General features: G+C 43.5%; 1 protein-coding gene and 1 long non-coding RNA gene across 2 annotated transcripts in view; one reads left to right on the top strand and one right to left on the bottom strand.

Moving 5' to 3' along the window:
- The window catches only part of LOC116716941 (uncharacterized), a 56468-nt gene extending 32069 nt beyond the window's left edge, over positions 1 to 24399 (bottom strand). The window contains exon 1 of the mRNA XM_032557945.1: positions 23869 to 24399. The gene's annotated coding sequence lies outside the window, so the exon portion shown is untranslated. The remainder of the gene's footprint in view (positions 1 to 23868) is intronic.
- LOC116716947 (uncharacterized) lies at positions 12715 to 13633 on the top strand. Its single transcript, XR_004338662.1, has 4 exons — positions 12715 to 12977; positions 13080 to 13153; positions 13260 to 13374; positions 13462 to 13633. It is a non-coding gene; the product is annotated as an uncharacterized LOC116716947 (long non-coding RNA).
- Positions 24400 to 25744: the final 1345 nt, after the last annotated feature.

Genomic DNA, 25744 nt, shown 5'->3' with positions numbered 1-25744 from the left:
GCCTACGCAACTACAAACAAATCAGCAAAAACGGTGGCAGATAAACTATTTAATGACTTTTGTCTCAGATTTGGTTTTCCAGAAAAATTACATCATGATTTAGGACGAGAGTTTGAAAACAGGTTGATACATCACCTGAAAGAACTGTCTGGTGTTAAGGGGTCACACACCACCCCCTATCACCCACAAGGGAACGGACAAACAGAAAGATTTAACAGGACTTTCTTTCTATGTTAAGAAAGCTAACGGAGGAACAGAAAACAGATTGGAAAAATCACCTCGACAAAGTTGTACATGCCTACAATTGCACTGTTAATAATGCCACCAGTTACTCTCCCTTCTTCTTGCTGTTTGAGAGGTCGCCACGGTTACCAGTTGATCTTCTGTTTGGCCTTGAGCGAGAGCAAGGTTCGGGTTCCTACCAGGACTATGTGGACAGATGGGGACAAAGGATGGCTGAGGCATACAGCATTGCCTCCAAAAATGCAGCCAAGTCCGCTGACCGAGGGAAAATACGGTACAACAAGAGAACACATGGTCCAGGACTGCGAGTCGGAAACCGTGTACTTGTTAGAAATGTGGCAGAAAAGGGAGGGCCAGGCAAAATCCGCTCCTATTGCGAAGATAACATCTACGTGGTTAAGCGTCAAATGGGGGAGGAAAGTCCTGTATTCAAACTGGAGGCAGAAAATGGAAAAGGCAGAACAAGAGTTTTGCACCGAAATATGTTGTTGCCCTGTGATTTCCTCCCTCTGTGTTCAGATGAGAACATGACTGTAGCCCGTACAAATACAAAGAAGAGATATGACAACAAACGGAGGCGAACGCGTGTGGAACAGACACAACAAACGGGAAGTGAGGAGGAGGCTCCAGAGGAGGATTTCTCTGATGTGGTTTTCAGATGGCCTCTTCCAGAGCCTAGCAGTATACCGGACCCCATGGCTACAGAATTTGTGCCACAAATGGACAGTTGTGCCAACAAACCCCTGCACAGAGCAGGGGATGGTCAGGGTGATTGTGCAGAGACCGTTGAGGAGGGTGCCGGCATTGCCAAGCCAGAGGATGTGGACATCGTGGTCTCAGGGGATGTGGAAAGTGGGTCTAACATTGAAGAGGCTGTAGAGGCAAGACAGCCAAGTCCGCGTCCAAAGAGAGAGCGAAGGAGACCACAGACGTTGACATATTTTGCTCTTGGAGAACCAAATTGCAGAGACAGAACAGTGGCCACGAAATGTGTACAAGGTTACTGGCGGCCTTGGTAAAACAGAGAAAGTTGTACTGTAACCTGTATGTCCATTCCATTCTCCATACATTAATGACCAGGTACACATGAATGTCGAGACGACATTTCTAAAGTGAGGGAGAGTGTGAGAGATACCGAATTTATTAGTTTATTTATTTATTATACTGTTCATGTGTATTATAGTTCACAGGTACCCCACCCAATTTGTTTTGTTTATTATAATAAGTTCATCCATTTTTCATTGTAGCTTGATAACTTAGTAACTGACATTTCCTTTATGTCATTGAATGCGACTGTGTTTAATGTGTGTTCCTGGAACCATGGGGTGCAGTGCTCGGTTTCCGTTCTTCTGGGGAGCGTTAGGCACCGAGTATGTCAAGCTGTATTTTTGTATAAAGGTAAATAAAATCTTTTTTTTTAATTCGCAAAGACAACTGCGAATGTCATCTGTGCCTGAGCCGAGCAACATATATATACGTATATATATATAGTGGAAAAGCATGGCTTCATGATGACCACCAGAGGGAGCTGTGTGTAGATGAGCCCTGAGCTTTTGCCGACTCGTTAGAGTAAGGGATGACAAACGTTAGACCGGAAGGAGTAGGTTTGTACTGTTTGCTACGGTATGCTAACGTGCCTAACGGTTTTTCTACTGTCCTAAAAAAGAAGATTTCCGTGTAGAACTGTGGAGCTCGTTCTGTCCTAATATATTATGAGTTTCTGTTAAATGATATCTGGTTACAGTTAAACAATAACCTGTTGTTATTTTACTGAATGTATGTTAATCTGACCTTACTATAGTGACAGAGCGAATGGCCAGTTGCCACCAGCAATTTCGAGTAGTAAGCAGAGTTTACTAAGTGAGTATTTTAAGATGTTGTATAACACTGAGTTGACCATATTGTAAGAAGTCTGTGTGATTTTATTTATTTTAATTTTTTTAAAGCGTGCCTGCTTCAGTTGTTTATGCACTCAGTTTTAAACTTATAGTACAGTGTTTTATATGTAACCTGGTTGTTGTTATAATTACACAAAATGTCTTTTTTTGTTGTTGTTTGTATTGCTCTCTACCTGACCGAAAAGCTGTCATTGTTTTGAATGTGTTACTTTAAGAACAGTAGCCCCTCCTTTTTATTTCTTCTTCTATGGTTTTGTCTTTAAAATGTTTGCGTCCCTTAGGCCCTCCCCTTTTGTCATGTTGTCCTGCGGGAGAGGTGTGTCCTATTTACTTTCTATCTAAATACTTCCAGTTTATTTGTAGATTTATTAAGTTGATTTCTGTTATGTATTTTTGTTTGTGTAGGACTTGGAGCGGGCAGCTTGTAACTATTGTTTTTCTGTTGGATATTTTCGTCAGGTATGTTGTATAAAAAAGGTTTATTTTATTTAATGTGAGACATGATCCCGGGCCCTTTTGTCATGTTGTCCTGCGGGAGAGGACTTGGAGCGGGCAGCTTGTAACTATTGTTTTTCTATTGGATATTTTCGTCAGAATAAATCTTTGAAAGCCAAACAGAGTCACGGCCTGACTAACATCCAATAACCAGCACAACGCAGAAGGGATCCGGTTACACTTGGTGCCGTTTGACCCGCTGTAACGTCGAATCTCCACTGCTGCAGCTGCTGCTACGTTGTCCCTTTCCCGCCTTTGACGTCTTGCTCCGCCTTTGCCCTGCGCTTTGACTGGCAGGCGTTGGCGCGCTGTATCCTAGCAACGAAGTAACTGTTTCTGTTGGTCTTCTTTTTTGTGCACCTCGTTTTATACAAGTGAAGAGGGGAAATAAGTGAAGAATAATTGAAAAAGTTTTTTTAATTTTATAAAAGTTTTTTGTGTGTTTTGGGACAATAAAACCAATCTTAAAACAGTACAATCAACAAATAATAATAATAATAAACAAAATGTAAAGACATGAAACCAGTCTGTTTATTACCCTTTACCTGTAGATAAGGCTGGTTGTTTTTTTGTTTCTTTTGCTGACTGTTGCATATGAGTTCTTGTGTGACTGATTTGTTTTTACACTGTTTGGGTATCTGCATTTTATTTTTGACATCGCTTCTTTTTGATCCACTGTTATTTTCCATAGTTTTTGTCTGTTAATGTTTGATGAAATGTCTGACACTGAGGTACCTTTTAAAGGTGATGAAGTGGACCGGAAGGTCACTTTTAGTTTGGGGAGGGGCCAACATTACATGTCATTTGGAAGGGGTAGACCTATGCCTTTTAGTCCATATGAATTTTCTGTTGATCAGCTTGGGATTAACCCCCCACCTGTCCCTGCTGCTGCTTCTACACCCATTGGCAAAGCAAGGCCTGACCCTACCCAACTTGTTTCTACTGAGGCTCTCAGTGGGGTGATTGCTGATCTGGCTAAGCAGATTGGGGACGCCATTACGACGAATCTCAATGGACTAAACCCACGAAGTCAGTCACAGTCTCAGGTTGCTGACAGCCAACCCAGCGACCTGACCGATCAGTCACAAATGAGGTTTGTTGTTCAGTCTGATATTAGAGCACCTCCATATTTCAAAGGTGACCACTCTGACACCTTCTCCATCCAGGAATGGGAGGGTTTGATGAGATGCTATCTGTCAAGGATGAGATGTGTGGACCCTGTAGAAATGTGTGAGATCATCACATCCAGACTTATTGGGAAAGCCAGAGATGTGGTTCAGGTGTCGCTTCGTTGCCAGCCTCAGTCATGTAGTGACAAGTTGGTTTCTACTGTTTTTGATATTTTGAAACGCAACTTTGGTGAGCTGATCTTCTCCAGTTTGCCGATGAGAGACTTCTATAACATCCTGCCTGCTGATGGAGAGACAGCCATGGACTACTGGATTCGACTGAACAAGTCTATTGAAGCGGCTGATGAGTGTTTGCGTAGGAGGGGGAAGCAGGTGGAGGATCCAGGAGCTGAAGTTGTTACAATGTTCATCAACCATTGTCCTGATCCTGGTCTAGCTCTTTCCTTCCAGCTGAAACCTGTGGAGGAGTGGACTACTGCTGAGGTCCAGAGCCGCCTTGATAACCGTGTTGCAAGTCTTAGGAAGCCGATGGTCACTACAAATAGGACTCTTGGTTCGTCTGCAGGCCCTGTTCTCTCTTGTCTTCCTCAGCTTGGTGCTCAAACGCCTAGTGCTGCGTTGTCAGCTGATGCTACACCATTTGCTGTCCGTTTTCCCCAAGCTGCTTTAGCATGTGATCGTTCCTCAGCTTCAGGGCCCTTGAATCAGCAGCCACAGCAGCATGTTGCTCCACAATCTACATCCTTTCAGAATACAGGTCCACCCCAGCCACCTTTTTCCTCCAGTTCAGGAGTTGACCCGCCTCCTCAGATGACAGAGATGTTCGATAAGGTTCTGTCTCTGTGTGCAGCTTCTCTTGCTACAAAACAGAGTGGTCAACATGTGAGGAGTTACACACGTGGTTCTAAACGTCCTCAGCATGCACCATGCAGGGTTTGTTGCTCGGAGGAGCATACCACACACTCACACTGCAGATTGTTCAGACTGTGTCTCAACTGCTTCGGCTCAGGACACATTAAAAGGGATTGTCCTCAGCCTGCTCATCACACACCGCAGCTGTCCTCCCAGTATCCTAATTTAAACTAGAGAGCCCGTGTGATGAGAGGGGAAGCATGGGCAGAGTGGATAATACCCTCACGACTACACTGGATGCACGCTCTGTTTATACTGAGTGTCGCAATACTTCACCTGAGAACAGTGAAGTGATTTTCTTGGGGTCACAGAGAGTCCAGAGGGCTAGTGATTTGTTTTATGCCTCAGTTTCAGTTAGTGACCGGACTACACTGAGGGGTATGTTGGACTCTGGGAGTATGTCGTGCACATTGAGCGTGGAGGCAGAGAGCAAACTAAGAGCCGCGGGTGTTGATTTGATCCCTCTTGCAGTCCCAGAGAATGTGGTGCTCGTTGGGTGTGGTGGCCTTCTCACTCAGCCTCGATACATCTATGAGTTGGACATTGAGATCTATGGCTTCAGATTTACAGTACTGACATTTTTGATACCTGGCCAACATGATGAATTCATCATTGGTAGCAATGTGCTCCGGCCCCTTATTCAAAGAATGAAAACTGATTCGAGGTACTGGGAACTCATTACATCTAACACTGCAAACCCAGAGTGTGAGGAGTTTTTGCAGCTTCTGAGTTGTGTTTCTCGGTGGTCAAACTCTACTTCACCTGACAAGATTGGAACAGTTAGGCTCAGACAGGCTGTTACCCTCCTTCCTCGTCAGGAGTATGTGGTTTGGGGTAAGCTCCCATCCACTGCACCACTGTCACTGGGAGGCACTGTGGTTGTCGAGCCGTCATCTGCTCGTTCCACTCCAAAAAACATTTTGGTGGGTCGTGTAGTCACACCCATGTGGGGGGATCGTTGGGTCCCTATGAAGGTCCTCAACCCAACAGAAAAACCTCTGATACTGCGCCGCAATGCTAAAATCGCTGATGTCTTTCCATGTGTTGCTGTGGAGGACTTTGCGTTCAGTCAGGGGAGATCGGAACTGTACTGCAACCATTCAGCTGTTTCAACAGGTTCATCACATCACAGTGCTGATCCAGTGCAGATGCTGAGAGACTGTGGTCTGCATGACATTGACATAGAGAGCTGTGAGGTGTCAGATGAGTCTAAAAGAAGGCTGGCTGAACTCGTGGTTTCTTACCAGGATGTGTTCTCCAGGGGAAAACTGGATTGTGGTGAGGCTAGGGATTTTGTTCATCGCATTCACTTGACTGATGACCAGCCATTTCGCTTACCTTATCGACGCATACCACCAGCACATTATCAGCAGTTGAGGGAGGTCTTGTCTGAGATGGAGATGATGGGTATCATAAGGAAGTCTATTAGTGAATATGCCTCCCCGCTTGTTATGGTGTGGAAAAAGTCTGGGGACATGAGGATATGCACTGACTTCCGCTGGCTTAATGCTAAGACCGTTAAGGATGCCCATCCATTGCCCCATCAGTCTGACTGCCTTGCTGCTCTTGGTGGGAATGCGCTGTTCAGCACCATGGACTTGACCTCTGGTTTCTACAACATCCCTCTCCATGAGTCCGACAAACATTACACTGCTTTTACCACGCCGCTTGGACTTTATGAGTACAACCGTCTCCCACAAGGTTTATGCAACAGCCCAGCTTCCTTCATGAGGATGATGCTTAACATTTTTGGTGACTTGAACTTTTCCAGCCTCCTCTGCTATCTAGACGACCTGTTGGTATTTGCACCGTCTGAGGAGGAGTCGTTAAGGAGGCTGGAGGTTGTTTTCTGTCGCCTGAGAGCAAACAACTTGAAGCTGGCCCAGAAAAAGTGTCACTTTCTCAGGAGGTCTGTGAGGTTCTTGGGCCATGTTGTGGAAGCTGGTAGTGTTTCTGTTGATCAGGAGAAGGTAAGGGTCATCTCAGGGTTTGAAAGAAAAGACCTCATGAAGGAGGATGGCTGTACTCCGTGCCAGAAGAAGGTGAGGTCATTCTTGGGCATGGTGCTATTCTATCAGCACTTTATTCCAGCTTGTTCCCGTATCGCAAAGCCTCTTTATGCCCTCACCGCAGGTCAGAAACGTAAAGTAAAGAGCGGAGGACATGGGAAAGCTGGAACCTTCCGTGTTCTGACTCCCCAGGACTGGACTCCAGCTTGTGAGAAAGCGTTTGGAGACCTTAAAACTGCACTTCTCAACTGTGTGGTGCTGGCACATCCTGATTTTGAGAAGCCATTTATTCTCTCAACCGATGCTTCATTGGATGGGCTCGGTGCTGTTTTGTCGCAGGTCCCAGCTGATGGAGAGATTGCTAGACCTGTTGCTTTTGCCAGCAAGACTCTCAGCCGCAGCCAGGCCAACTATCCTGCACACAGGCTCGAGTTCCTAGCCTTAAAGTGGGCTGTATGTGATAAGTTCAGCCACTGGCTGAAGGGTCACAGGTTTACTGTGTGGACGGATAATAATCCTCTCACATATATCCTGACCAAGCCCAAACTGGATGCCTGTGAACAGCGCTGGGTCTCTAAGCTTGCTCCATACACCTTTGAGATCAGGTATGTTCCAGGGAGACAGAATGTGGTGGCAGATGCTCTGAGCAGAGTTCCTTTTGTGAAGCCTTTGGCTGATCGCCTTCTGTCAGAACCTTGTCAGGAACTTTTGGAGCATGTCTGTGAGGTCCCTGATCATGCTGTGCAGGATGTTTTCCGTTTGACCTGTCAGCTTCAATCAGTGGACAGCTCTTCCTCCATTACAGCTGACACGTCCATGACCTGTGCCGAAGTCTCCTCTCTTCTGTCATCTGCCTGCAGTGGAGATGCTGGTCAGACTCAGCATGCAGCATCTTTAGCTGATCATCTGGGCATGATAATCCCACACACCACAGGTCCATCAACAGCTCTTTGTCTAACTGACCTGGTCTCTCACCAGAAAAACGATCCTGTTGTTTCCAGAGTTGTCCTGTACATTGAGCGGGGACGCCGTCCATCAAGGCGGGAACGCTTTGGTGAAAATCAACTGGCTCTAAAAATTCTGAAGCAGTGGGATAAACTAACATTGCTGAATGGCGTTCTTTACCGTGTCATAAAAGACCCTCTGACAAAAGGTAAGCGCTTCCAGTTTGTGGTCCCTGATGCTTTGAAGTCTGTGGTTCTGACTGGTGTCCATGATAATGCAGGTCATCAGGGCCAGGCAAGAACATTCTCCTTGGCTCGTCATCGTTTCTTTTGGCATGACATGGAAAGAGATGTGCGAGATTACGTGAGAAAATGTCCCAGATGTGTCCTCAGTAAAACCCCAGAGCCTGCTGTGAGAGCCCCTCTGGAGAACATCAGGACCAGTGCTCCGATGGAGCTGGTGTGTATTGATTTCTGGTCAGCTGAGGACAGTAACAACAAGTCTGTGGATGTTCTGGTGATCACTGATCACTTCACAAAGTTAGCACATGCTTTCCCGTGTCAGGATCAAACTGCTAAACGAGTTGCAAAAAAGTTATGGGATGGGTTTTTCTGTGTTTATGGCTTCCCACAGCGCATTCACTCAGATCAGGGTGCAAATTTTGAGAGTGAGCTACTGGCTGAGCTTTTAGAGTTGAGTGGTGTCAGTAAATCGCACACCTCACCCTACCACCCAATGGGTAATGGGACTGCAGAGAGATTCAATCGCACCCTGGGCAACATGTTGAGATCTCTTCCTCCACGTTCGAAGCATAAATGGCCTCAGATGATCCAGTCTCTGACTTTTGCCTACAACTGCACGGTTCATGAGACCACAGGCTTTGCACCGTTCTATCTGATGTTTGGGAGGATTCCCAGGCTGCCTGTTGACCTTGTTTTTCGGAACGTTCTTCATGATGATGCTATTTGTGACTACCACACTTATGTCAAATCACTGGTTGAAGATTTACGTTCTGCCATGCTAATGGCTGAGAAGAACACCAGTGCAGAGCAGAAACATCAATGTGACCAGTACAACAAGAGAGTCAAGGGTCACCCTCTGTCAGTTGGAGATCAGGTCCTGGTGGCAAACAAGGGAGCCAGAGGAAAGCGAAAGCTTTCTGATAAATGGGAGCCTGTGATGTACACGGTGGTTGCCTCCAAACCTGCTCTCCATATTTATCGTGTTAAAGATCGTCACGGCAATGAGCGTGTGGTGCATCGCAACCTCCTTCTTGACGTGAACTTTTTACCTGTGGGGATGACCTTGGATGGGAATGTGAACCGCCAGGTTGATAGTGTGGTTCGAGTCCCCCCGGTTCCTGATTCACATGGAACAGGAAGATTTAGTGAGGCTCCTAGTGCTGTTCCTGCTGAGCCTTCCCTACCCGACTCCCTGTCCTGCAGTGATGGGGATGACCGTACTGCTTCATGGGTTCAGGATGTGTCCTTGGCTCCATCAGTTGGAAATAGTGACCTGCCTCATGACTCTGAAAACTCCTCTATGGAAACAGGGGTACTGGCGACTGCTGGTTCCTTACCTCATCTTCCTGATGCTGCTGGCTCTGTTCATCCTCCAGACAGGGTGGGTGAGGATGTTGTTCGCCGCCTAACTTCACGCTTTGGGAGGGTTATTAAACCAGTTTGTCGCCTGATAGAGTCCATGGCCGTCATTGAGGCGCTTTATGATAAGGATAATGTTCAAACTGTTATTGACGTGTGAGTTTCCAAATTCTCATGTGATTCCTGCCATTGGCTAGGATTGTCTTGGTTTGCATAAGCTTCAGTACCATTTATGTGTTTACTCTGTATGGGGGGGTGTAAAAGGCACCTCTTGTTGTCCATGGAATACTGTGAGATTTTGCTGGGCGTCGAGCGATCTCTAGTCTCCTGACCCTATTGTAGGGTAGCTGTTTGGCTGATGTGTTACATTGTTGCAAAAATAAAAATAAAATAAAATTGTACTGCTACTAAGTGTCTTTATCACTGTTTTTTTATTTTGTGTAATTCTAGGGGGGTGAATGTAACCTGGTTGTTGTTATAATTACACAAAATGTCTTTTTTTGTTGTTGTTTGTATTGCTCTCTACCTGACCGAAAAGCTGTCATTGTTTTGAATGTGTTACTTTAAGAACAGTAGCCCCTCCTTTTTATTTCTTCTTCTATGGTTTTGTCTTTAAAATGTTTGCGTCCCTTAGGCCCTCCCCTTTTGTCATGTTGTCCTGCGGGAGAGGTGTGTCCTATTTACTTTCTATCTAAATACTTCCAGTTTATTTGTAGATTTATTAAGTTGATTTCTGTTATGTATTTTTGTTTGTGTAGGACTTGGAGCGGGCAGCTTGTAACTATTGTTTTTCTGTTGGATATTTTCGTCAGGTATGTTGTATAAAAAAGGTTTATTTTATTTAATGTGAGACATGATCCCGCCCTTTTGTCATGTTGTCCTGCGGGAGAGGACTTGGAGCGGGCAGCTTGTAACTATTGTTTTTCTATTGGATATTTTCGTCAGAATAAATCTTTGAAAGCCAAACAGAGTCACGGCCTGACTAACATCCAATAACCAGCACAACGCAGAAGGGATCCGGTTACATATACATAACTTTGCTTAAAAGAAAAGGGATTTATTTGATTTTGCTATTCTAGTAGCTGAAAGATTTTTGTCTAACAAAAATTCACCATTCTGTAAAACTCCAAATTAATTTTAACACTACTATCCCTTTATTAGAGTATTTGAGAAATAAAACCCCATTTATAAGTTTGTCTGGTTCCCTCATTCTACCAGGCTCTATGTGTGTGTGTGTATTTAAGATGCTTTGTGTCCCCCTCTTCCATGACTTTGTTTTTTTTCTTTTTGTGCAGCTGCATTGAAACGAAGTCTTCGTTTATCAATAAATGGCTACTATGACTCAAATGGGGAACCAACAATTTCCTACCGAGAGACAAAACGCACTTAGATCAGCAAGGGCCAATCTAAAACGTACCATCAAACGCAGCAAAAATGCCTACAGTCAAAAGATGCAAGGTTTCTTTCATGATGCCAGCTACACCAGACAACTGTGGCAGGGCATCCAGTCTGTGACTGACTATAAAACCATATCTCCATCCTGTCGAGATGACATTAGCTTCCTTAATGAGCTCAAGATTTGAAGCCTGTTCTCCTGTATAATAAAACTCCTGCCAGGAAAGCTACCTCTCACCCTGATGAACAGGCCCTCAGGCTCGAAACATCTGCTGTGCGAAAATCCCTGGGGAAGGTCAACATATAAAAAGCTGCAGGTCCTGACAACATTCCAGCAAGGCTGATCAAAGAATGTGCAGACCAGCTAGCCCACGTGCTCACGGACATCTTCAATACGTCTCTGCACCAGACCATTGTCCCCTCATGTTTTAAGTCATCTATTATTATTCCAGTGCCCAAGAAACGAATCATCGCATGTCTGAATGACTTGCGACCCATTGCATTAACATCTATCATCATGAAGTGCTTCGAGAGAGTGGTTAAGGATCACATAATGTCTATACTGCCTCCATCATTTGACCCATTCCAGTTTGCGTACAAATCTAACCGCTTTACTGAAGCGGTTAGATGAGCGCGTGCGTGGACAAGTACGACCCGCCGGATGTGTGTCCTGGGCGGACGTTAGAGAGAGTAAATGCGGCTGGGAAAGGCCTGGGTTGTGCGACGGGCGGGGACAGAGCCATCTCCACTGCTCTTCATCTCAGCCTGGTACATCTGGAGAAAAGAAACACCCACGTACAGATGCTGTTTTTGGACTTCAGCTCAGCATTTAATACGATCATTCCGCAGGATTTGGTATGCAAACTGGTCTCCATGGGCTTCAACACTCCACTATGCAACTGGCTGCTGGACTTCCTCACTGACAGAACTCAGTCTGTCCGTGTGGGTAATAACATCTCCAATGTCATTTCTTTGAACACTGGTTCCCCCCAGGGCTGTGTCTTGAGCCCCCTGCTGTTTACCCTGATGACTCACGACTGTCGTCCCAGGTTTAACACAAACCACATCATGAAATATGCAGATGACACAATAATTGTCGGACTCATTCAGGACAACAATGAAGTGAACTACAGAAAAGAGGTACAACATCTTGTGGACTGGTGCAGAATAAACAACCTGCTCCTGAACGTTGACAAGACAAAAGAAATCATTGTCAACTTCAGAAGGTCTCGACCGAACCACACACCACTCCTCATTAACGATAAAGCAGTGTAGATCGTTATCAGCACTAAATTCCTGGGGGTTCACATTACAGACAACCTCAGCTGGACAACTCACATCTCTTCACTGGTGAAAAAGACTCAGCAGCGCCTGCACTTTATGAGACGAATGAGAAGGGCTTCCCTTCCGCCTCCCATCCTCTCCACCTTCTACAGAGGAACCATTGAGAGCCTGCTGACCAGCAGTATCTTCATCTGGTCTGGGAGCTGCAAGGCCTCAGATTGGAAGTCTCTGCGAAGAGTGGTGAAGACAGCGGAGAGGATCATTGGGACTCCACTCCCCCCTATCCAAACCATTGCACACAGACGCTGTTTAGCCAGAGCATCCCAGATCCTCTCTGACTCCACCCATCATCTCCATGGTCTGTTCATCCGGTTGGCATCTGGCAGGAGATTTTGTAGCATCTGCTGCAGAACAGTCAGACTCAGAAATTGCTGTCTCCCACTGACCATCAGATTGCTCAACAATTCCATCACTTAAACTGTCTGAGACTGCTTGAAAATTTTAAGTTATATATATATATATTTAGCAATACATTATTATTTGTTATTATGTAATTATAGGCACACTTGTGTTTCTGTGTGTGCTCCGGTGGCCAAGCGATGACATTTCATTGCCAGTTTTACTTATGTTTCTTGAGCAATGACAATAAAATAAGTCTAAAGTCAAAGTCTAAGAGTCAGGTATATTATATAAACTTTTATTTTTGCTCTTAAGTTTAACAGTCATCTGCTGATCAATGCACATATATAAACACTTGTATTTTTTCCATCTTGGGCCAGGAGTAGCCGAAAAAAACGCCCAGTAAACAGTAAAAATAAAGATCACTACCAGGATAATAATATGCTTTTCAATGTAAAGGAGGGCATTGTCATTCAGTTACAACGTAACAGTATCAGTTCTGTTAAATTCTCAATCCGTCTCTGTTTCAGGATGTTCTGCTCCAAAGTTGCTTCACACTGTTTCAGCGCTCTTTGTCGCTTCTCTTCTTTCTCAGCCACAAACTTCTCAAGTTTCATCTCCTCCTCTTTAGTCTTTTAGACATCTTTGTCATCTTGCTCTTTTCTGGTAATTACTCTCCTTCCACAAACAAGCAATTTGAAAGTTTGTAGAAAGTCTGTATTTTCTATGTTATGTCACTGACTGTCATCTTCTGCTCATGTTCATCAGGATGTAGCTGCATATTTTCTACTCTGCACTTAAGAGCTTCAGAGTCAATAGTTACACTAACTCCAGTGGACATGGTAGGTTTTCTCTTCCTAATCTTAACTCTGATTTAAATATCCTGAACAAACTTGAGAACAAGCTGTTAATTTCAATGTTGTGACAAACTTTCTGTCTCTGGATAAGGATCAAGAAAAGCTCCCAGAGGGTTACCACGAAGATCTGCAGGAGATGAAGAAGAAACTCGAATACCTTCTACCACCAGCGGATCTGTGGCCCAACTTTGCTCTGGAGTCTCAAGGTGAGCTATTAGAAAAACGATCATAAACCAGATTGCAAATTTTCAGTATTAAGGGTTCTTATCTCAATATTTCTGTTTTTTGTGCAGGTGCCAGACTTGTACAAACGATGACCTCAGAAACATATGAGAGCAACAGACCATGCAGATTCTTTGGGATGCCTTTAGAACAAGAACCCATAGGCCCAAACATTGTCATTCAGATCTGAACAACACTCAGAACATTAAATGAATATTAGGCAAAGTGGTGTTTCTTTTTTTTTTTTTTTAACCCCTCCAGGGGGTTTTTTTGTGGGCTCTAGTGTCCCTTATATGATAGTAGGCTGACAGGAAACGGGGAAGGAGAGGGGGGAAGACATGCGGCAAATGTCGTCGGGTCCGGGAGTTGAACCCGCGACGGCCGCGTCGAGGACTCAAGGCCTCCAAATACGGGTTGCGCTAACCACTACGCCACCACGGCAAGCCCAGTTGTGTTTCTTTTTGATAAAATATTAGGCTTTACGATTTCCTTTTCTCTTAGTCTTGGTACCCCACCTAAACTTTGTTTTATACTCTAACTTCAGGGAAGAACTCATCTGAATCCTGGACAATGCTGGGCCTTTGCAGGATTACCAGGATGTTTATCCGTCCAACTGTCCCACAAAGCCACTGTCACTCATGTGTTGCTGGGTCATATTCCTAAGAGGATATCCCCATCTTCCACAATCTCCAGTGCTCCGAGGGAATTCTCTGTCTATGTAAGTCAAGCAACACCACATGTATCACATATGTGTCCACCTATACTGTGGATGAAGGGGCTTTAAAAAGTGTTAGCAATGATTTAGTAACATATCACCTGATCTCATGCAAACTTTCTGTTTTCACAAATGAATTTTCTACTTATCTCAGCATATGATGTTTTTAGATACACCAACTAACTTTCTCATATATACAAAGAATAGGATAATGAACTGCATTTCTATGTAATTTTCTCTCAGGGGAAGAAGGACATAAACGATGAGGAGAGTTTCTTGGGAACTTTCTAATATGAAGAAGATGGCAGCAGGATACAGACCTTCAAACTTCCTGTAAATATGTCAAATTAATGTTTTATTAACCAAATACAACAGTTCTTACAGAAGCCCATAGTGACTGACATTTTGTTTTCTGGTTAGGAAGATATAAGTATAATTCCATGGTATCTTGAAAAATCTATGAAAAATATATTTACAGCAAGGACAGTTGAACTAGGCTTCCATGCACTTTATTCAGATCTCCTATGTTTCCATTGTCTTGTCTATTTGTAACTATGGATTATCAATCTAACCCTCCTAATTTGTATCTGTCTTGGCTCACAGGATGATAAAACTGACTCCTTGACCCATGTGAGCCTACAGGTGAACAGCAACTGGGGCCATCCAGACTACACATGCCTCTATTGTCATGTTGGGGTCTACTTTTCTTGCCCACATGCAGAACACCACAGGGAAACGGATAATCAGTAAAAATGGTTTATTGAATAATCAGAAAATCAGCAGAGGTGCGTCTGCTCCAGGAAATACGGCTCTCGGGAAATGCGGCGCATTGCAGAGTAGATGGTGAAAATCCGGGAGGGTTTAACTGTTGGATCGAGGTCCTTTAGTCCAAAGGGTTTTCTCAATGGGTCCGGGCTTGTCTGAGAACCAGCTGGGTCCAGGAGCTGGCGGCGGAAGGCGGACAGGGAGGATCTGGCGGGCTGGAGACAGAGGAGTGTTCCGACTGACGAACGGCGTTTCCAAGGGAAGGTGCGGGGACTCGGGCAACCAGTGGGTAATCTCCACGGCGTCACGAGGGAATGGGTTCCGGAAAACCAGGGGAAAAAATCCCTTAACAAAGGAACTCAGCGTCTTGCGGAGGACACCTGGAGGAGAACAACGAGAGGAATTACTCGGGAAGTTACTCAAGTGAACAAAGAGCTTTCGCTGGAGGGCTCTGACTACCATTGCTGGCAAACACTCAGGCATCGAAGAACCGGCAGTCAGCTCCTCTTGAGCTCCAGAGATGATGAGGAGATGCCGAACAGGTGTGTTGGAGGTCGGCACGCCCCGCCAGGAAAAGCAGTCTGTGGCGCCATCTGGTGGAAGGCTAGTGACTAGCCGAAAAAAGGACCCAGACACGAAAAACCCCCAAAAACCCCGGAATCCAACATCTATAACTTTAGAGTGCATGGAGAACTTGCGCCATGAAGAGGACACCGTCTTTCATATATGTGTTGTATATGTTTAATATGTTTAATTTAGTAAAAGTATTTATTCAAAGAGTGAAACACAGTTCTCACAACAACTAGCTGCTGTCAGAATCTCGGAAGCGGTGGCTGGTGTCAGAGGCTGGACCTCGCCAGTTTCTGGTGGCTGCTGTCAGAGCCTTGCAGTTGAGGCAACGCTCTGGTTGACCTCGGAGGACGGGAGGATCAGCGCGACCAGATTCACATACTGGCCCTGCAGGATCTTAGACCGGAGCTTAGGGGAGATGAGCGCGTGCGTGGACAAGTACGACCCGCCGGATGTGCGTCCTGGGCGGACGTTAGAGAGAGTAAATGCGGCTGGGAAAGGCCTGGGTTGTGCGACGGGCGGGGACAGAGCCCGAGCCGGAGCGGCTGAGGTGATCTCCTGCAGGCGAGAGGAGAGAGAGGACACGGTGCGCTGGAGGAGGTTGACAGAGGAGGTGAGGGCCGAAGTAAGTTGATGGATGTCCGCGGGACGTTGGCTTGGAGCTGGGAGGTGGAGCGAGGAGGCGGCGGGTGCTGCGGGGTCCGAGGCCGTGACGGAAGCTGGGGGAGGTGAGGCTGGAGCACGGGCAAGGGAGGAGGAAGGGCCCGGGAGGACCGGGTCGGGGGCGGAAAGCGGACGCAGTGGCGCAACAACTGGGTATGCAGTGTATGCAACGCATGGGGGCGCTGCACTAGAGGGGGCGCCGATGTGGGGAATTTTTTTTCTTCTCAGCATTTTATGTACTTAACAGCTGTTTGTGTATGCCACTGAACCTAAAGAACCAGTCATCAGTCTCTTCATCTCTCAGTCATTTCCTGAGACCGAAAAATAATATGAATGGTAATTTAAAGAACAAATCATACAAATAGATTAGTAGTAAATAAATACATATTGTGAAGACAACATTAAAACGTTTGTTAGGATTGTGTAGGAAAAATGTTGATATCTTTTATAAATACAGTGATTTGTGGTCAATATTATTTCACCATTTTATTAATGTGGGTTGACAGTTTGGATAAGGCTTCCTATCAAGCTGGAAGAATGATAGAAAACATGCTAACAAAATACCTCAGACCTGCAGCACACAGGCGGTTCTAGACACAGGCTAACAGAAATGGCTCTTTGGCTCAAATATATTAAATTATGAAATATTGCCTTGTTTTTCGTTTCATTCTTTTTTAATTGCCCTGTAGGCAGCAATTTATTCACATATATGTACATTTATTATTATTGATACCTTAATTAAAGATGACTTGTACAAGTTTATGTCATTGGGGGGGGGATGACATGTTCGCATACACCTCAGAAAGTATGTAGTTGCGCCCCTGATGTGATAGCCAAACAGAAAGCGCGGTGACGTAAGAAAGGCGGGAATCCCAAACAGTTGACATGGCAACTGAGAGTCCTGTGGACTGAAATGTGGAAATGTTTATTACTATATGTAAAGGTCATTTTTATATATGTTTATTATATGTGGTTATGTTTATTTAGTTAAAAATGTTAACTACAAAAAAACATAACTCACCTCCAAATCATAATGCAGCAAATAGAGCGGCTGCTCCTGCCATCTTTTTTTCAAACACCTTTTCTTTTTGTTACGTCGCTTAAAATGAGTCCACAAACTATCACTACTGCTTCTACATTGTCATCCATGTTTGATTATTCTAAATTGACGTTTGGTATGTTGGGGTTTTTACTGGATTTTCTTCTGGAATCGGGATGTTTGTGAGTGGAATCGGTTAATGTGTGGTGTGTTGCTCCTGCCGTGTGGCTGGGCACACAAACCGATCGAATCTGTTGGACTTTTATCAGCTAGTGTCGTGTGTGGTCACAGAGGTTTGGAAAATCAAAAATTATTTCTGGCGTGGCCCAGTACCAGTTGGTCCACGGACGGGTACCGGTCCGGGGCCCAGGGGTTGAGGACCACTGATCTTGAGAACTACGAACACCGTGAAAGCTCAAGCCATGTGGTTCAGCAAAGTTGTTCCCTATATCTATATATATATATATATATATATATATATATATATATATATATATATATATTGCCATCCCTAGACAGGTCGTAACATGAATTGGGGGCTCGTCTGTTCAAACCCCTCCCAATTTTGAAATTGGGTTTTGTTCCGTGTCTTCTCTCGTTCTGTTGGCGGGGGGGGGGGGGGGGGGGGGATTTTCTCTTGATGATTTTGTGAGTTCACCTTCTTGGGTAAAATTGGAAAAATGTAGAAAAGCAGACCTGCTTATTGTGGCTGACCATTATGATGTTCAGGTATCTTGCAGTGATCAAAAATCGGAACTGAAGGAAACGCTGTGTGAAAAACTGGTGGAGAAAGGTGTGTTGCAAACGGCTGCAGTGGAGGAAGTCGGGAGACGCCGCACTTGGAGCGGTTGTTGACGCAGCACTGGCTGATGTGCCTGCTGCAGTCTCGGAGATCAACCAAGACTCTAAACCTCTTGAAGGTATGTCGTCTGTGGATCTGCATCTCACACTCCATATCAGGGAGGTGGAGAACCGCAACAAGGAGCTGGAAGTGAAAGCCATGCATCTTCAAATCAGAGCTCTTGAGCTCCAAAACAGTGCACCTGCAGTTTCACCAAAACCACCAAGCACAGATTCTTCTGTTTCTGATACTTTTGACATTAGTAAGCACATCACATTGGTTCCGCCATTTCGTGAGTCTGAGGTTGACTCTTATTATGGCGCATTTGAACGTATAGCCACTGCTTTGAGCTGGCTGAAGGAATTCTGGTCCCTTTTGCTATAGTGTAAGCTTGTTGGAAAAGCCCAAGAAGTGTGTTCAAGTTTGTCTATTGAGCAGAGTTTAGATTATGATATTCTTAAGAAAACTGTGTTGCAAGCTTACAAACTTGTCCCTGAAGCATATCGTCAGAAATGTAGAAATCTTAATAAAACTGCTAATCAGACATTTGTTGAGTTTGCATGAGAGAAGAACGTTTTGTTTGATAAATGGTGTCATTCGTGTAAAGTAAAAACTATTGATGATCTAAAATCTAATTTTGTTGGAAGAGTTTAAAAAGTGTCTGAACGGATTGTGATTTATTTAAATGAACAGAAAGCGTCGTCTTTAACAAACGCAGCACTTTTGGCTGACGAATTTATTTTTGACCCACAAAAATGTGTTTTCTTCACAGAATTTGTTTCAGGAAAATTTATCCGAACGAAAAAATGCATCTTCAAGGTCAGTGAGTCAAAATGTGCCATCAGTTGCTTCAAAAGTAAACAACCTATCGGGTGGACAGTTTAAAAAGACGCGGGTCGATAGTAGCTCACCGCGGTCGCCTAGTGTCCGTCTCTAAGCAACCGTGACAACAGCGGCAGACCCATTCTGTCTTAATTCATATATTGTGAGATATGTATTACCCTTTTCTGAGGAAAACAACACTGGAGACCATGTTTTGATGCGGGGAATTGGGCTTTTGGTGGAACCAGTTCCACTGCATAAACTGACATTGACTTGTGGATTGGTTCAGGGAGAAGTTATCATGGGGGTGCGCCCTGCACTTCCTCTTGTGGGAGTGGATGTAATCCTGGGCAGTGATCTTGCTGGTGGCCGGGTGTGGGCTGACTGTCCGCTACCTGCACCCATAGTAACTTCTTCCCGTTTTAGGAAACTTGGATGAGAGTGCTCAGTGTTTCCCTGGGGTTTTTACAGCTTGTGCGGTGACACGAGCCATGTGCCGTGCTGAATCTGCATCTATCCCTGACCATGAAGGTGGGGGGGCAGGAAAGTGATTTTTTTCTCTGTATATGTCCCTGATTCTCTTTTGTCTGTTTCTCATAGTGACCTGATGGCAGAGCAGAGAGCAGATTCTTCTCTTCGTTGTCTGTTTGATCAGGTTGTCACTGAGGAAGAGAGTGTGGCCAGTGGGTACGTGTTGAAGGATGGATTACTGGTATGGAAATGGTTGGTACATGGGGAGGATTTTGTTGGTGGTCCACTCTGGCAGACTGTTGTTCTGTCTAAATTTCGCAGTGAAATGTTGCGGGTTTCCCATGATCAATCAGGGCATATGGGGGTCCTCAAAACTTATAATAATTATATCCTGCATTATTTTTCTGGCCTCGGTTAAAAAAGGATGTGTCTGAATACATCACAACCTGCCATAAATGTCAGATGGCAGGAAAGCCAAACCAGAACATTAACCCGGTTCCCTTGTATCCAATTCCGGTAATTATGCAACCCTTTGAACATCTCATTATTGATTGTGTTGGTCCTTTGCCTCATTCTAAGGCTGGAAGTAATTATTTGTTGACAGTAATGTGTCAGACAACAAGATATCCAGCTGCATATCCACTCCGTACTATTACTGCTAGGTCTGTGGTGAAGGCTCTGACCCAGTTTATTTCTATTTTTGGTATTCCAAAAGTTATCCAGTCTGATCAAGGTTCAAATTTACTTCTCATTTGTTTGCTCAAGTTTTGAAACTGTTACAGGTAAAACATAATCAGGCTTCTGCATACCATGCTCAGAGTCAAGGTGCCCTCGAAAGGTTCCATCAGACACTCAAGTCCTTGTTGCGTAGTTACTGTGTGGAGTTAAACCGGGATTGGGAGGATGGTTTACCATGGCTTCTGTTGGCTGCTTGTGAGGTTGTGCAGGAGAGCACTGGTTTTAGTCCAAACGAGCTTGTTTTCGGACATGCAGTGTGTGGGCCGCTTAAACTGTTGCATGATGCTGTGAGACCTTCACAACCTCCGAGTAAGTTAATTGTCAATGGTTTTAGGCATCGTTTGTATGTGGGGGTTGAAATGGCTAGGGAGAAGTTGACCTCTTCTCAGGAGAAAATGAAGCGCATCTATGACCGTAAGGTGGAACGTCGGTGTTTTAGTCCTGGTGATTAGGTATTTGCATTATTACCAGTTGTCAGCTCCCCCTTTCAGGCTAAATTTCCAGGCCCAGACTCCGATAGCAGCCACGAGAAACTGGTGAGCTCCAGGCTCTGACACCAGCCACCGCTTCCCAGATTCTGACAGCAGCTAGTGGTTGTGAGGACTGTGTTTCACTCTGTAAATTAATATTTTTACTAAATTAATTAAACATTAAACATATACAACACATATATGAAAGACGGTGTCCTCTTCATGAGGCAAGTTCTCCATGCTCTCAAAAGTTATAGAGGCATGTGTAGTCTGGATGGCCCCAGTTGCTGTTCACCTGTAGGCTCACACAGGTCAAGGAGTCAGTTTTATCATCCTGTGAGTCGAGAGATACAAATTAGGAGGGTTAGATTGATAATCCATAGCTACAAATAGACAAGACAATGGAAAAATAGGAGATCTGAATAAAGTGCATGGAAGCCTAGTTCAACTGTCCTTGCTGTAAATATATTTTTCATAGATTTTTCAAGATACCATGGAATTGTACTTATATCTTCCTAACCAGAAAACAAAATGTCAGTCACTCTGGGCTTCTGTAAGAACTGTTGTATTTGGTTAATAAAACATTAATTTGACATATTTACAGGAAGTTTGAAGGTCTGTATCCTGCTGCCATCTTCTTCATATTGGAAAGTTCCCAAGAAACTCTCCTCATCGTTTATGTCCTTCTTTCCCTGAGACAAAATTAGATAGAAATGCAGTTCATTATCCTATTCTTTGTATATATGTGAAAGTTAGTTGGTGCATCTAAAAACATCATATACTGAGATGAGCAGAAAATTCATTTGTGCAAACAGAAAGTTTGCATGAGATCAGGTGATATGTTACTAAATCATTGCTAACACTTTTTAAAGCCCCTTCATCCACAGTATAGGTGGACGCATATGTGATACATGTGGTGTTGCTTGACTTACATAGACAGAGAATTCCCTCGGAGCACTGGAGACTGTGGAATATGGGGATATCATTTTAGGAATATGACCCAGCGACACATGAGTGACAGTGGCTTTGTGGGACAGTTGGACGGATAAACATCCTGGGAATCCTGCAAAGGCCCAGCATTGTCCAGGATTCAGATGAGTTCTTCCCTGAAGACAGAGTACAAAACAAAGTTTAGGTGGGGTACCAAGACTAAGAGAAAAGGAAATCGTAAAGTATTTTATCAAAAAGAAACACCACTTTGCCTAATATTCATTTAATGTTCTGAGTGTTGTACAGACCTGAATGACAATGTTTGGGCCTATAGGTTCTCGTTGTAAAGGCATCCCAAACAATCTACATGGTCTGTTGCTCTCAAATCTCCTCGTTAGTATAGTGGTGAGTATCCCCGCCTGTCACGCGGGGAATCGAACTCTGATTAAATAAAGGAAAAATAAAAATAAAAAAGAAATGTTTCTGAGGTCATCGTGTGAACAAGTCTGGCACCTGCACAAAAAACAGAAATAGTGAGTTAAGAAACCTTAATACTGAAAATTTGCAATCTGGTTTATGATCTTATTTCTAATAGCTCACCTTGAGACTCCAGAGCAAAGTTGGGCCACAGATCCACTGCTGGTAGAAGGTATTCGAGTTTCTTCTTCATCTCCTGCAGATCTTCGTGGTAACCCTCTGGGAGCTTTTCTTGATCCTTATCCAGAGACAGAAAGTTTGTCACAACATTGAAATTAACAGCTTGTTCTCAAGTTTGTTCAGGATATTTAAATCAGAGTTAAGATTAGGAAGAGAAAACCTACCATGTCCACTGGAGTTACTGAAACTATTAACTCTGAAGGTCTTAAGTGCACAGCAGAAAATATGCAGCTACATCCTGATGAACATGAGCAGAAGATGACAGTTAGTGACATAACATAGAAAATACAGACTTTCTACAACACTTTCAAATTGCTTGTTTGAGGAAGGAGTAATTACCAGAAAAGAGCAAGATGACAAAGATGATCCCATTATGTTGTATCTGACTGACAATCCCCTCTTTTACATTGAAAAGCATATCATTATCCTGGTGGTTATCTTGCATTTTCATGTTTACTGGGCGTTTTTTTCGGCTACTCCTGGCAGAAGATGGAAAAAATACAAGTGTTAAAATATGTGCATTGATCAGCAGATGACTGTTAAACTTAAGGGCTAAAAAAAAAGCTTATATAATATATATGACTGTCGTCTCTCGGTAGGAAATTGTTGGTTTCCCATTAGAGTCGTAGTAGCCATTAAACGTTAAACGAAGGCTTCGTTTCAATATAGCTGCACAAAAAGAGAAAAAACAAACTCATGGAAGAGGGGTTGCTGACTGACACAAAGCATCTTAAATACACACACACACACACACACATATATATATATATATATATATATATACATATATATGCATATATATATATATATGTGTGTGTGTGTAGGGGACAACTTCGCTGAAACAAGTGGCTTGAGCTTTCACGGTGTTCGTAGTTCTCGAGATCAGTGGTCCTCAACCCCTGGGCCGCGGACCGGTACCGGTTCGTGGACCAATTGGTACTGGGCCGCGTAAGAAATAATTTTTGATTTTCCAAACCTCTGTGACCACACACGACACGAGCTGATAAAAGTCCAACAGATTCGATTGGTTTGTGTGCCCAGCCACACGGCAGGAGCAACACACCACACATTAACCGATTCCACTCACGAACATCACGATTCCAGAAGAAAATCCAGTAAAAACCCCAACATACCAAACGTCAATTTAGAATAATCAAACATGGATGACAATGTAGAAGCAGTAGTGATAGTTTGTGGACTCATTTTAAGCGACGTAACAAAAAGAAAAGGCGTTTGATAAAAAGATGGCGGGAGCAGTCGCTCTATTTGCTGCACTATGATTTGGAGGTGAGTTATGTTTTTTTGTAGTTAACATTTTTAACTGAATAAACATAACCACATATAATAAACATATATAAAAATGACCTTTACATATAGTAATAAACATTTCCACATTTCAGTCCACAGGACTCTCAGTTGCCATGTCAACTGTTTGGGATTCCCGCCTTTCTTACTTCACCGCGCTTTCTGATTGGCTGTCACATCAGGGGCGCAACTACATACTTTCTGAGGTGTATGCGAACATGTCATCCCCCCCCCAATGACATAAACTTGTACAAGTCATCTTTAATTAAGGTATCAATAATAATAAATGTACATATATGTGAATAAATTGCTGCCTACAGGGCAATTAAAAAAGAATGAAACGAAAAACAAGGCAATATTTCATAATTTAATATATTTGAGCCAAAGAGCCATTTCTGTTAGCCTGTGTCTAGAACCGCCTGTGTGCTGCAGGTCTGAGGTATTTTGTTAGCATGTTTTCTATCATTCTTCTAGCTTGATAGGAAGCTTTACCTCCCCCTCTTCCGTTTTCTGCCCCGGAGATTTTTTCTGCCCTATCTTTAGCTCTCTGTTGTCGAGTGCATTACTATAATTCAAATTTTAAAGAAAAAAAAAACCGCGCCTCAGCGCGTTCTCGAAAGGACGCTGCCCAAGATACCTGTAGAGGGGAGAGCGGCTGGCAGGCGGGGAGATGCGCCTAATCGGTGCTGTTCCTCTGTTATTGATCACCAAAATATGCTTATTGTGTGTGTTAACAATATCAGAAAAATTATCACCCGAAAGAAAAGCAAAAATAACAATAATAATTAAGTCTCTTTTGGGGTACTCCGGTCATCCGATCTGTTACGAGCAGCAATATTTTTTAACTAGCGATTTAAAATATATCCCTAAAATTTTATACATTACAAGTAAAACAGACAGAAGAAATGTACTTACAGATTATTTCGTAGCACAGCCAACCTGCAGACTCCGCGCCAACGGACTGCTGAAGAAAATACGCTTGATTTTGAAACCGCATATCCCTCCGCAGTTAACAATTTTACGTTTTCCGAGAAACACAGGATTAATTTTGAGAGTGCTTCATCGGTTTAACAAATGTAAAATCGATGTAGCACTCACAAACGTTCTCAATGAAAATAGATAAATATAGTCCTCCTTATTCAAATGTGCTGTGGAACTATTTTCTTCAGTGGATGTGTAAAGTGCCTACTTCAATTCACCAACCTTTATTGACAACGGTGCAAACAGAACAAAAAATGAACAAAAAGGTTCAATTGCAACCAAATGAAAATGTATAAAATGAATCATTAACAGAAATGTTGTTTTTTTAATTTCATTTATACTGATGACTTGGAAAATATTTGCAGATATATGAAAAAACAAATGCTTACAATTTTACTCTCGTCTTTCTCACTTAATAATGAGTTTTGTTTGAATTTATTTTCTAAACATTTTGCAAAATTTTTCACAATGGTCTGACCTGAACTATTTCTCCAAATAGAAATTTAATCCTGCTGCGAACAGGCTGCAATAAACTTTTTGGATGTCTGAACATCCAATTGATCAACAAATTTTAAAAAAGCAAGGACAAAAGTCCTCTCTGAACCATGACCTAATTATGAGTAAGCAGCAGAAGATGAGTTAAGTTTACATGACATGGCGCACATTTAAAACAGATGATGTCATAAAAGTGTTACAAGACATCCAGAATGGACTGGACTGGACTGTTCTAGTGTAAAATAATAAAAAGAAAAAAATATTAGGGTTTCAAAGTGTAGCTAGAACAATACTGAACTGGTTTAAAAAATAAAGCATTGCAGCATTATTTTTAATGGCAGTATCCTGGTCCTCTGGAAGCCTAGTGTTTGTAAATGAGCCGGACACAGAGATCATACAGCGAGCATGTTTTAGGTTCAAACATTAGCCAGGCATGGATGTTCTGTTCTATCAGCAAAATATATTCTCCTTGGATGGTGACCTCCAGGACGAGGTCACCATCGTCTTGGTGACCTCAACAATGGTCGAGGTTTCCCTTTTCTAAAAAGAAAAACTTATACAATTGCTTCTACAATTTACCTTATATCAACTCCATTAGAGGCCAGTTGAGTAACAATTGCCTTGGCAAAGACCATCAAGCTGACATCTTGGGTAATTTTATAAAGTTTTAATAATCTTGCTCTTGCAGTTTTTGCTTTTGACATACAGTGAACAGTTTTAAAGTGACAGGGTAACCACATTGTCTATTGCTCTACAATTTTGTTCCATTAGCCCATATAAAAAAGGACGAGGGTCTACATTTTCCTGCCCAGGTCTAACCCATGTACGGTCAGCCCATGCTTATGTCATGTGGGTTCAATGTGGTCAGCCCACATGGGCTTCCCATGTTGTG

Source organism: Xiphophorus hellerii, chromosome 3 (assembly GCF_003331165.1).
Source record: "Xiphophorus hellerii strain 12219 chromosome 3, Xiphophorus_hellerii-4.1, whole genome shotgun sequence".
Lineage (NCBI taxonomy): Eukaryota > Metazoa > Chordata > Actinopteri > Cyprinodontiformes > Poeciliidae > Xiphophorus > Xiphophorus hellerii.
Note: the sequence above shows the minus strand (reverse complement) of the source record. Positions and strands in the feature narration are given on the sequence as shown.